This window comes from Neolamprologus multifasciatus, chromosome 7 (genome assembly GCF_963576455.1).
Source record: "Neolamprologus multifasciatus chromosome 7, fNeoMul1.2, whole genome shotgun sequence".
In the NCBI taxonomy this organism is placed as follows: domain Eukaryota; kingdom Metazoa; phylum Chordata; class Actinopteri; order Cichliformes; family Cichlidae; genus Neolamprologus; species Neolamprologus multifasciatus.
In genome coordinates, this window is record NC_140445.1 from 4,590,062 (window position 1) to 4,604,160 (window position 14,099).

At 38.1% G+C, this 14,099-nt stretch overlaps 1 protein-coding gene and 1 long non-coding RNA gene across 3 annotated transcripts in view; one reads left to right on the plus strand and one right to left on the minus strand.

The window, feature by feature from the left end:
• The window catches only part of LOC146513543 (uncharacterized), a 543,433-nt gene that overhangs the window by 174,311 nt on the left and 355,023 nt on the right, over positions 1-14,099 (minus strand). The window contains exon 2 of the long non-coding RNA XR_014875145.1: positions 5,932-10,005. This is a non-coding gene — a long non-coding RNA (uncharacterized LOC146513543). The remainder of the gene's footprint in view (positions 1-5,931; positions 10,006-14,099) is intronic.
• smpd3 (sphingomyelin phosphodiesterase 3) overlaps positions 1-14,099 on the plus strand; it is a 111,712-nt gene that overhangs the window by 63,653 nt on the left and 33,960 nt on the right. The window lies entirely within an intron of this gene.

Genomic DNA, 14,099 nt, shown 5'->3' on the forward strand with positions numbered 1-14,099 from the left:
CAACACTGCGTTTAAACGTGTAGAGATGTTAAAGGTAGGCGACATTACCACTAACGCCTACCATAGCTGAGCATTTTCATAACATTCATAGATGTGGAGGAGGTGGAAATTTTTAATTAGTTAACATTATTCATGATTTTGCATAATTAGTTTTGGCATTTTAGTCTGGCAATCAGGTTGGTCTCATTTTTCTGCCGACATATTACAGTGACTGGTTCATATTATCATTTCAGTTCCATTGACTTTGGGTGAAACTGTCAAGCCCGTGATTTATGAGGGTTTTTTTGCACCGTACAAAATGAGGCCATTATATCAGTAATCTATCCCCAGGCTTCATCTGCTATTGTTTCCAGACGCGTTTATTTCAATTACATTGATTATTAATTATCAATTATTTCTTGTATAAATTTAGACTCAGACAAATGTACCTCGAAGAACACACTTATTCTCGTTATTTCCCAATGGATACTTACCTGGAAAACCGCGACAGGTCAGCAACATAAATCTGAATTATCCCTTGTGGAGAAGTGACGCACTCGGAAGAGAAAGGCAGGGAGAGAGGAAGAGATAGAATATTAATTAAAAATGTTTCCCAAAAGAGAGAGCCAGGGCTGGCTCCATAATTAAAGCTTTTCAGTCTCAACATTTATCCCCTCTTACAATTATTTCAAGCTGCTAAGTGCATGGTTGAAAAGTCATGTGTCTGCGTGTGTGTTTGTGAGTGTGTGTGTGTTTGTGAGTGTGCAGATACGCAGTCTGAATGCATTACTACGGATTAGGCTTTAAAATAGGAACCTGCTCAAATCTGGATTGAATAGAATGAAGATCAATGGGAGAATTCCTCAAATCCATCCCTGATCTGTAATGACCAAAAGGAAACCTCGTCACTATGAAGGTCGACCAATTCACTGACAACTGATTTCCTATCCAGGTCAAAGGGATTTCATCCCATCTCTACATGCCAAACAGAAGGTGACAGAGGTCTCAGCTCATCTCATCTTTGCCAGACATTTGTATTATTCGTATTTCAATCAATGCGCCTTTGTTAATTGACGGAGATTCACAAAATATAGCTTGTATTTATTTTATTCATGCATTTCTTTAACGGTGGGCTTGTAATTGCTAGACTTGTCCAATAGTTAGCAGATTAGTTTGATTACACAGCCTTAGACTTGAGCCAATTTGAAAAACTTGCTGAGGATTTTTGGGATTAACATAATTGATGGGAGATCATTTAAATGCAGTGCTCGGCTGCAAGTGTTCTACTTTTAAGACCCGTGATTTCAGTTTCCAAGAATCTGAATGTAGATTTCTCCATGAGAACAAGGATGGATGAACTCAGAGCCCAAAATGGACTCGCTCAGTGTTTTTAAACTTGACCTGAATGTTCTAGTTTGTAAGAACTGAAGTCTGTATATCTTGATTTATACAGGTGCTAATGTCTTAGCACCTCGAAGCTTGGTTGTAATCTTAGCTCAGCTGGGACCTTTCTACATGCAGTCTCCATGTTCTTCCTGTGACTGCGAGAGGTTTTTTGGGTCCCCAGCTTACTTCCACAATCTAAAATTTGATGTTTGATAAATCAGTGATAAATAAATATGAACAGGTATGAATATGAGACACACAAAGTGCACGTAATGAAGGGTTTTCCAGTCTACAGGAACTATGACGATTAACTGGAAGCAGGACTGAAACCTGCCCAGATTCAATAAAACCTTGTGCTTAGCAGCACAGTACTGAATGAAGTCACCTGACGTCAGACAAGATGTTGTGTGATAGAAATTTGTTTGTAACTTGACCTAAACTCTCTTAACGTCTGGTTTGACTCTTATTTGTCATAGCTGAATTGAAAGTTGGCTTGAACTTGACTTAAATGTTTGAGACTTGACTTTAATTGTCTCAAGACATCACTTTACCTGTGGGTGTTTTATTTATTAGCCATTTAATAAATAACACACCCAAGTTTCTTGATTAGCAGTTTCAATCAAGAATCTGTTTGATCCAGATAGCTATCATTACCCGACTTCTCTCTGTCTGAACTCCTCAACATCATATCGCAATTCAAGACGTGATGTAGACGTGTAAAGACTTTAAACTAATCTGACTGCTGAATTAGCTTAAGCTGATATTGACAAACTCACAGCTTGACTCTCAATTGATTTGTGACTCTTCTCCTTTGAGATATGAGTAAGACATGCCTTGACTTACTTAACACAGGATGACTTTAGTCTTCACCTGGTCTTATCTCAGCTGCCTAAAACCTTGTCTTTTTTTGCTTGATTCAGAAGTGGGTACATGTGAAAACACACAAGAGACAGTGGGGGAGTTTAACTGGACCTTCAAGCATGAAGCATGATGTTCTTAATCATATGCACATTTAACTACAAAGGAATATACTGACTGTAAATTCACAGATACCAGCTAAAGACCCGTAAGTTTAAAAAAAAGTATTGTGTTATAAAAGTTGTTATATGTTATTAAACTTTCTTTTTTTACAATTCTTCTATAGCTATAAAATACCTCAGATCAAAGGGTCTGTTGTGTCTAACGGTCAACTTGTCACTTGTTACTATCATGCATGAGTAGGGCTGCCACGATTAGTCGACTAGTCACGATTAGTCGACTATCAGAATCGTCGACGACTAATTTAAAAGTCGACGCGTCGTTTGAAGCTTCGTAAGATCACAAAAGACGCAGGAATAAGTAGTAGGATTTAAGAGTGTAATAACGGACTGAAACAGAAGATGGCAGCACTGCATGTACAAGGATGCCAGCTGCCGTTAAACCCCGAAGAAGAAGAAGAAGCTGTGTCCCAGAATTCATAGCGCAGCGCAGCTCAGTTTCCAACAATGGCGGCAGCTAGTTAGTTTTAATATTACTCTTATTATTCTTTCTGGGTCACAAAATAAACATTGAACATATTTTCAGGCAACTGTGTAAACCTCAAATATCTGCTCAGTTTATCAAGACACTACATATTTTCAAAAGCGCTCCGACGTTTTCGGAGACGTCTGTTAGCCACTAGCTCGATAGCTAGCCGGGGGCAAGGTTCTCTAGAGCCGCTGAGAACACTGGACTCCCGGCAAATCGTTTTCAAACCCACCGCTGTCTTTTGCTACTCAGGTTAAACATATATGAGTCACTTAGATAACTTAAAAATGTTATTGTTTGGCTTTTTTCAGTATTTTATTTGTTCCTGAGTAAATCGGTTTGGCTGAGATTAAAGTTATAGTTTTTACACAGCTGAATAAACATCAAGCAGACAACTGATTATCAGAAGTGTGAGATGCTCGAGAATTTACTCCGGTGTCCCGTTATATTTTAGATAGCAAGGAGTTTATTAAACTTCACCGAAACAATCTGCAAACTTCATTACAATTTAATAAACTATCATCTTGTCTTTATTTTTAGTTAGCACATACCTTACACACTTAAAGCTGTAAGCTAATGATAGTTATATAAGAGCAGATGCTGCTGGTGCAATAAGCTGTACGTTTTATGTCCAATGGATGATGATCTGATTAGTTGACTAATCGCAAAAATAATCGGTGACTAGTCGACTATGAAAATAATCGTTTGTGGCAGCCCTATGCATGAGTAAAGGCAACACTGCACTGTAGGCATTATTGCATTGTGGAAAGGTTGTACACCCAGCAAAGATCAAATGAAACACATATTTTTTTATATTGTTTGATTTCAAGGTTTATGTATGACTGATTGGTTTTAATATGTTGCACAAGTCGAAACAGTAACAAAACACACAGTGTTTCCTAAAAAGAGCATCAAGCATCCAGACTTGTAATTAAAAGACCCTGATATGAAACAATGTGCATGTTTTGGTTCATCTGATAAGGCAAATGGAAGAAGACCACAGCTTTCTGCTTTCCACTGTTGTCTTTGAGTGAAGCGATCAAACTCATGCGAGTAATGCAAGATGAAATGTGGGCTCCTCATCTGATTTTAAAGTTAGGACAATTAGATACAGCAGCCTCAGAGCCTTCATAATGAGACGAGCCTGCTTCGGTTGGCTCCCAGTGTGAAATCGTCTCTCGCAGCTCGTTTCAATTTCCGCTCTGTTTCGTCTCAATGCTCTGTAATGAGGGGAAGTCCTGGGAAGTTTTAGCATCTCATATCCTGCATGTTCTGACTCATTTGTTTTTTAATTTTAAAAGAAATGCAGTTAATTTCATTACATGTTATTTTTATTCACACAGAGCACACTTGCTTCCACTCAAGGTTTTCCTGCATCTCTGCAGAGACTCCAGTTTGTGCTGGCATCATCTGAGGTCTGTGGAAACATGTTAAAAGTCCACTCTTTCTTATATGCACGAATGTGCACACATACACTAGACTCCCCTAAGGTCTCCTGTCAGTTTCAGGGTGTGCACACACCTATTCAAGCATACATAAGCCCCTGAAATATTAATACACAGTGTGGCACTGAGATAGAGCAGAGTGGAAGACAGAAGGAGACACAAATAAAAGAAAGGAGGACAGAGTGAGGCAGGTGACACAAAAGAAAGAAAGAGCTGTCTGGATTAAAAGTTTATCGATCCCGATATCCCGATATCGATGGTAAAATTCATTCGAGCAACAAAAATGTAATAGTAGCAAAAATAATTAGTCTCACTTAAATGTTAATACGGTGGATTAAGCTGATTAGATTGCAGTTATTAACATTTATTTGTTTATTATAGCAGGTACCTTTGGGTCTGTGGTAAAACGTGGATGTATGCTACAGCAGAACAAGATCATTTCTTTTTTTTTTTTATTTGCATGGAAAATCACAGGTCATTTTTTCACTAAATGTGAAATAACTGCTAAAAATATATTGTTGTTCAGTTGCTAATGAAGTTCTCATTTGTGAACAACCCTGCTATGGCAAAAAAAAGATCAAATATAGTAAGTTCTGCTTTTATGTGCTTTTTAAGAAGTTATGGGCTCCATTAACCCTTTAAAACCGATCGGAGCGGGCACGTTCTGTTTTGCGTAACTATTTTTAAATCCCGGTAGATCTGCAACCACGTAAGCTAGCGCAAAATTTTTTTTTTGCATATGAAACCAGAGGAGTTGTACTTACATCTTATGCCATCAGCTTGTCCTAGGTCACAGTTTCCTTCCACATATAGCTTTGCAGAAACTGCATAAAAAGCGCTTGCAGCAACAACAACATAATATTCCAGAAACACGATCCGATCAGCTGTTCATAACACTTCCTAGGTTGGAATAGACGTCAGCGCGAACTTTCGCATGTCCGCCATTACCTGCCCGAAACTGAAAGTGACGTCATTTTCACACAAATGTAGTTTTTTACCATCAGGGCCTCATGATACTATACTGGTGTTTTTAAAAGTTATCTTTGACTTTATGACTTTCTATGTCGTTTCTGGGATGCTTAGGACTCATATTGCACTGCTGGAAATAGTTTATTTTGATGCATATGCTGTTTTTTTGCAAATTTGCATTATAATATTTATTTTCGTTTTTCCTGCAGTATATAAAAATTGGTGTATCTCAAAAATAAAACTATGAAGACACTCAAAATAAATTTCCTGTGGTGGGAAACTATTTTGTGCAACTTTTTTGTATTTACAGTTTTGAGGGATAAGCCTCTTAAATTTCTCTAACTAGAAATATATGTTAAAAAAACAAAAACGATTTTCAATTTTTTTGTAGTTTATTGCACTTTTTTGCAAGTTATGTAATTACTATGCACTTAATGCAGACATATTATTAAAATCTGGGCTATAATGGTTGTATTGATGTATAGCAACTTGAAATGCTCCCAAAAATGGCTCCACAGCATGTAAAAATATAATATAAGCTCTGGCGGACTTGGTTCTATGGTAGGTCTTAAAGGGTTAAAAGAACTTGAGGTATGTGTGCAGATTAGAAACATGATTAATGAACCTTAGAAGTAGCTTGCCTCACCAGTGTGTGAATGTGTGTGTGAATGGGTGGATGACTGGATGTGTAAAGCGCTTTGGGGTCCTTAGGGACTAGTAAAGCGCTATACAAATACAGACCATTTACCATTTAGAAGTCGTCATTTGCGGATTTTTGCCTTTCGTTTATAGAACCACTATATACATGCAGTTGCTGCAGTGGTTATTATAATATAATATTAAAATAAATTGACTGCTTTTTGGAGATATTCTGCATTAAAAACTGAGTTTAAAATGTCGAAGCTGGCAGGATTATATAGCATATTAACATATTTAAGCTACTGTCTGAGTTGAACATTACAGATGTGCTGTGGTCATTACGTCTGCTCCAATTTCATCTTTTGGAGAATTTACGTACAGAACAAGTTGATGCTCTGTAGCTCTGTTGTGTGATTTTTGGAGCTATAATTCAGGTTCATAGCAGACTTATATGGGGGTGTGCTTTGGGTTCAGTTTATTTACACCTCCTGTTTATAGACTGTTCTCCTGCTTAGAAGCATCTAAAAAAGCTTTCAGCAGAAGGATACTTTGAGGTCGCTGGTGACTTGGTGATCGCTAAAACGTTTTTCTGAGAATCCTTTTCTCATTTTCTAAATTTAAAGGTAATTTATTTTGGAAGATTGAGAAATGTTCCATTAATGAAACTGCCCAGTTTTTACAAATGAACAAGATCCCAAATGAGCTTCTACTGACATGAAAGCTTGATTTCATAAGACCTCCTCTCACAGACACACACTTACTTTTAAGGCAGTTTTGAGAGCAATAATGTGGTATTAAGATATCAGAAATCAGATATTAAATCTTTTTTCTATTTAAATGTTTTTTATTATTATTTCTGACAGATGTGAGGATAGTTAAAACCTGCAAAGCAAGTAATTGTGTTAATTAATAAAAAGGATATTTTTTTAATCATGTAATTGCATTAGTAACACGTTAGTAACAACAGAACTGTTATTTTTATAGCAACCTGTTAGGGCACACTGAGTAAAATGTCAGTGGCAGATGTGTATTACAAGCCCGGATGTGGTATATCCCGTCCATCCCGTTAATCAGTAGCTTGTAGAAGCACTTTTAACAGTAATAACTTGAAGTAATGGCTTCCTGTATGACTCTATCAGTCTCTCACATTGTTGTGGAGGAATTTGGACCCACTCTCCTTTCCAGCATTTCTTCACTGCATTGAGTTTTGTGTGCATGGGTTTATGCACAGCTCTCTTAAGGTCCTACCACAGTATTTAATACTCAGACTGCGATCTTGGCTTTGAGCGGGCCTTTGCAACACTTTGATTCTTTTCTTTTTCACACAATGTGTAGTAGATATGCTGATGTGACCCAGTTGGTTTCATCGGTCCGAAAAACTTTATTCCAGAAGTTCTGTGATTTGTTCAGACGCAACTTTGAAAACCTAAACCGCACTGCCATGTCCTTTGTAGAGAGAACAGGCTTTCTCCTGGCAACCTTTCCTTTCTAGCAGCGTCTTCATTAAGATTGTGGCTGTCTATCCTTCTTGGCATTAGCAAACACCTGAACGCACTCAATCAGCAAATTGCCAAAACATCTGCTTTCATACAGGTGCTCATACTTGCACACTTGCGCGAGTAATTAGCAGCGTCTGGCTGCTAATTACTGATTTAATTGTTATGAAAGTAGTAGGAGCTTGCTTAATTTGTCACATGACTGTACATTAAGTTTACATGAACCTCAGCTGGACTAAAGCGAGTTATGTTAGCAGACTAATATGAGGGATATCAATCATCCAAATTAAATGTCAAGACAAACCTAAAGCTGTTGAACTATCGCCTTTAACTGAAGATCACTAAATTAGCAAAAAGAGGAAAAATTTGCAAATTGGACAAGTTAATGTACCATCAGATAGTGCATTTAGTAAACTTGGACCAGTCTTTTCTGCTTCTCTAACTCTCCCTGAAAACACTCATTCCATTAAGAGTAATTCAATTAGTCCCTCGAATATTCAGAGGGAAATCTATGGCCCTTGCTGTGAAGTGTATTTACTGTATTTGAGCCTACAACGTGAGCTTTGTGTTTGGTATTAAAGTCGGGCTAATCAGCCTAATGCTTTATTGTGGCTTTTAGAATGTCTTATTATTGGCTCTGCACGGACACCGAGCCAAAACAGCCATCACTTTATTGGCCGTTCATATCCATTCTAGTCTGTCGCTCCTTGGTTGGGAGCTCTAACTCTGTTTATTTGGCACAGGGGAAAATCTTTTTTCTTTCTGGATTACAGCATGATTTCATATAAACAACACACATCTTAGTTGAAGGAAAGGTCATGTAGCAATTTTGTTTTTGAGTCCAGGAGTAAAAATATCAGAAGCAGCTAACGAGGTGTTTAAGTCATACTAGAGAGAGACATTTATCTTACTTTGTTCCTTTATAGTTCCTGTTTTTATCTGTACAACCTAGGGATGGGTATCGTTTAGGTTTTATCTGATACCAGTACCAAACCGGTACTTTTGAAACGGTGCCGGTGCTTAAACGGTGCTCAAACCGGTGCTTAAAGAATGGAGAACACAAAATTGGTCCAAAAACCTCTCATGTTCAGCTGTTTTTTTGTAAAAAGATAACAATGTTAGCCTTTTCTGCAGCCATAGGGCATATATGGCATCACTCTTGGCTGGAAGCAGCTTAATCAATGGAAAAAACACAAACTTTGTCCAAAAACCTCTCATGTTTAACTGTTTTCCACTTTTTCTTTGGTCATTTTAGCCTTTTTGGCCAGGGTGAAGGGAGTATCTGCCATCAAACAAGAAGACAGCCGCATGTAGCTATGATGATGTTTGCTAGTTCACCTTACATGCATTAATGTAATAACGTGGTTAGCCTACTCAACGTAAATAACACACGAACAACATTAAGCGACTCACTCAGAGAAGAACGGCTGCTGCTGCATCATCATCATTTCTGCTACACTGGCAGGGCTAGGGGCCAGGACTCTACTCTTCGGGTTTTTGGGGGATGTTGCTAACTCCGGGTCCGATAACAGGCACCACACCCGCAGTAGATGTGCTCGGTGTGAGGTCTCGCAGCAAGCTATCAAATACGGCGCATTTTTCTGCTTTTAAAAAAAACGCTATGTGTCGCCAGGTGTTTCATCAGATTCGAGGTGTTACCTCCTTTGACAGTATCACAGTATCAGCTTAAAGCACTTGTTGCAGGCTGCTGAGTTTGCATATTTTGCTGTGAAGTACAGCCAGACTTTTGACCGCTTCGCCTTGGGCGTTTTAATCTGTAGCTCTGCTCTAAAAGAACGTATGTACCTGGCCCCGCCTACTATCCTCGGAAACGTAAAATGATTGGCTAGAATCTAAAGTGTATCACAGCTCAGGAAAAAAAAGCACCGAAATGTGCGCTGCTTTTCGGTCTGGTTACTACCGTTTATATCAGAACCGATACCCATCCCTAGTACAACCTTTTATGATGAGTTCTGATGTGTAAACACTGTATTTATGTTTTAATGATTATACTGTGGACAGGCTTTCATTGTATAAAAACTGAAAGTTGCTAAAATTGTTGCAGTCACACAGTGAAACTTTACTAACAGCAGAAGTGACATTTTCTGGTAGCCTTTTGATAACTGTGGCCCAGCCGATTACAGTTAGTGCTGGGGTCGTCACCGACGACGACATCGAACTCAAAAGGTGAAGGGTCAACATTGGAATAGTTCAAAAATACACGAACACAACATGTGATCGAAAAGGCAGAAAAGGTTCATTAGCTTAACAGTCATCACTTCTTTGTAGTTTTGATAACCTGCATTTACCAGATCATACAACCTTATTTAAGGTCACATGGACTGGATCACCTGAAGGAACCCAGCACACTCCCAAACCCTGCTGGACTGCTTGGAAGCAAAACAGACGTCCAATGCAGGCGCAGTGACAGGATACCATGTTCAAAAGGAAATAAGTACATAAATAACTGAGTGGTGAAAGTATCATTTTCCTGGATTATTCCTTTTTTTTTTTTTTTTTTTTTTTTTTTTTTTTTTTTCTTTTTTTTTTTTTTTTTTCCTTTTTACCTTCTTTTTTTACCTATTCTTCATAGACAATATCCCACTTAGAGTAAGTGACCTAAAAGCTATGTAATTTTTTAAAATTTGGTTGAACTAACAAAGCAGGAGACTTTTGACTTTGAAATTTAACATGATTATTAGCATAAATTCCAGAGACTTGTTTCGTACCTGTTTCAGATTCTTCTCCTTTTAATTTTCTCTTATCACCAGCAAATTCAATTCAATTCAAGTTTATGTATATATCAAATCGCAACAAGAGTCACCTCAAGGCGCTTTATATTGTAGGGTAAAGACTACAATAATGCAGTAATAATACAGCCCCGCCATGCACAGACACCCCCTTCAGCAAGCACTTTGCAAAAGTGGAAAGGAAAAACTCCCTTTTAACAGGAAGTGACCTAAGGAAACACAGTAACTAAAAGCCCAAGTGTGATAAGTATGGGTTTGCCCTGTGCTGATAGTAAATTTCCGTGGCAGACGTTAGTAAATCAGTTTGTGCACTTGATTTAAAATTTCTCCTCCCTTTTTTTGCACCTTGGGAAAGGAACTCCCAGAAACACATATGCATCAGGGTCAGTTGTAGTTCCCAGCTCTTATACACACTCTTGTCACGGCGCTCTCTTTGTAAGTATTGACAGTACTTTTTTTTCACCAAAGTGCAGTTTGCGATGGCGCAACGCGTTGCTAAATCTACCCCCAGGGCCACTAAACAAGATCAGATTTAAGCAGGCTCATGATGTTTGCAATTTTGGGCCTCATGTGCAAAACCGCTATGGGAGATATGCTGCAGAATCGCATATGTAAAATATGTGGGCGAACAGACAGAGGAATGCATCGTCAGGGCTTCATCTCAGCTTTGGAAATTACAAGAACCAAAGTCTTAAATCAAAGATTAACCAGATCCAAAGGGTGGGGGGTGGCCTGGATCAAGTCTAACAGTGTTTAAGGGTTTATCTTTCCAAACACAAAGCCTCTATTACAAATGCACTTTCACAGACATTTAAGTTTGGGGGCTCAGCGGAGACGTGAGCTGAGCGTTACCCCAGCAGTTTCTCATTACAACTCTGTGTAAAATCGAGAAGCAGCTCGTCATCCCATCTTTAGCTCAGTAACCTCGCCCCCATGCTTTGACTGTTTTTACTTAACAATGCTCCTCTCATTTCTTTCATTTTTTTTCTTTCATAAAGACTCAAACTACTGACAGATATGATCACAGACTGGGGCAAAGCTCAAAACAAAGTTGGACCCTAGGGGCAAATGTTTCGAGACATCAATTTATCGACTGTTTATAAGACTCGTCTTAGTGTGAGGAGCATCAGCAAACTATGATGCAAACGCAGGCCTGCTGTTTTTCATTTGGTATGTTTTGTTTTACCATTTCCACGCAGACAGGCTCATACAGATTCATACATTAGCTTTCAGTAAATGAAAGGACAGGTCTGCTAATCATTTATATATTTTTGATTGTCAACAAATCTCATTAAAAAGCCATAAACAAAAACAAATTGATCCAAGAATGAAATTTGCAGCCAAAGGCAAATCAAGTTTCCTTCACTGTGTCACTGACATCCATTACTGTCTGTCTGAAACAGGAAACACATGAATGAGGCACAGCGCTGCACCAGGTGACATGTTTTTCATTATAATGAACAGTGGCTCCATGGTGTAAGTCTCCCCCACATATCCAGCTACAGTCAGTGCTCACTGATACACCAACTGTGTGTTGAGTTGAGGAAAAAAGTAGTCCATGTCATACACACACACACACACACACACACACACACACACACACACACACACACACACACACACACTCCTGCCTTTATAGCAGAGCTACTGTGACCTTATAACAGCAATCAGCCTCACTGATCTTCTGATTAGGGGCTCCTAACTCTCTTATTTTAAAACCAAAGGCAGCAACGCTTTTGAGGTTGGAGCACTTAAACTTTCAAACTTCCTCAGCCTATCAGATCAGCTCAATCTGTGTGTTTTTATTTAATGACTGCAGAAAACTCATTTTTATAGTTTAGTGTTTCTTTGATCTTTCTCCTGTTAATTTTGACCATAATCTGTATCTAATGTGTGTAAGGTGTGTATGCTGGACTGCATGTGTCTGTATTTAATGTGTGGCTTTTATTTTTTTTATTTTTGTGATGCACTTTGTAACCACGGGATTTAAAAAGTACTATACAAATAAAGTTATTATTAATAGTAATGATAATGAATAATTTTGCAAGCTGGAGTCAAAATTCTTTCATTTTTACCGAGATGGTTTTACTTGGTGTTAACTGTGAAACTACCTTGACTGATAACCTTTACTTATATTCAGAGGCACCAAACTGAGAATCAACTGTACGGCTCTGAACATTGTCTTGAAATGCACTAATGAGCGTGTCAACTTGAATCACTCTTTTTCTACACAAACATTTGGGAAGGAATTCATCCCATCCAAGAGGAATTAATCTCGTTAGAGCCCCTTGAGTTATATAGATCGTGCCTGCTTGGCGTAATTGATGTTCCTATTGTACAGGTCTAATTGACTCAGTGTGGGGTTTCAGTGCAGCAGCTGGGACACAAATACCAGGCATTGGCATAACCAAATCCATATTACAGATGCATGCATTGCACAAAGAAATGGGCAAATACGTGGAGGGTAAGAATATTCATTTGTATTTGTGTGATTTGACCAGTCATTGTAGGGTGATTGAAGGCAGCAATAACGCCACCATTTATGGAAATACATCTGTTTTTATCAGAATGTCAAATTAGTGTGTATGTGTATCCTACTCTTATGTCTGTAGAGTATCACCCAGCAACAGGTGTTAGCTGAGTTCAGCTAACCATAAGATCTTTTCAAAGGTTCAGAGTCTAAAAGCTTGAGGTTGAAGCTGTTGATTAGGAGCAGTGCCTTGAAATAGCAAAAAAAAAAAGAAAAAAAAAAGGAATTACTACCATAGTTGTTGTTATTCCTTTACAGATTAAATAATCTAGATTTTAAAAAAGTTACTTTCAGCTGTTTCTTTATACATAAGGGATCAACCACAGCAGGTAGCAACACATACTATATTTGTCAGATTCTTATGCCAGATGTACGGCCTTCCTGACACAACCTCAGTGGGTTTCGTGTCTTTTTTTTTTTTTTATATTGAACATAAGAGAGGATTTGATTGTGGGACAAATGAGTAAAATGTCAAAATGTTTAACTACTGCTCTACTGAGGACTAGTATAGAGTCATGTAATTAGTGCTACTCACATGCTGGGTAAGAAATAATAACAGAAATAACAACAAAATGTTTATTTTTTACAACCAAAAGCACACAAAATATATATTTCTGGATCAGCATGGAGAGCAGGTCTATCTGTAGGGTCTCTCTCTTTGACCGCTGACTCATACTGAAACTGGAAGACTCACACCGTGAAGGGCTCTGATGGAATATTTACAACTTAGACCAAAGTGCAAGCAGCTTTGCGGTGACAGAACAGCAGTCACTAAAGTGCTTTCTAAATTACATGTATAGAATTTTCCATCCATATGGTGGAAAGCATCATAAAGTCCTGCCCCTCTCCAAATCACTCATTCCACAAAAGTTAAAAATCCCCAAAACTTCACTTTTTTACTCACAAAAATTGAGTGCAAAATCCTTTTTTTCTTATCTCATCAATAGCCACCATTTACTTGTCAAATTGGTTACAACGACAAAAGAAAGGAATGAGGTAATTTTAAACAGTGGAAATAATAATGCTTATTATTTTGTCCTTCACAGTTTGAGTCAATTAAGAAATACATTAGCAGCTGACTTTTTTGGGTCTAGTTTCCTAAAGCACCTTGCATAACAATAATACTGTATTGCAGCTTCTTCTGAAATCGAGGCCTTTAAATTTTTCTTGTGCTATTGTAGAAAGAAATCGCCTGGATTTCTGGATTATTCCAATGAAAACTGAGCCAGACAGTGAGCTTTTAGAAGGGCCAAAGTAGAAGCTGTTATTAACAGAACGGACAGCATGCTGATTCACTCTTATGTGACAACAGTCATGTTAGTTTATATCTATGTTAAAAAATAACTACATTGTGTATGGCTGTTTAATCTAAGTTGTATACTACCAAGCAGTGCTATAA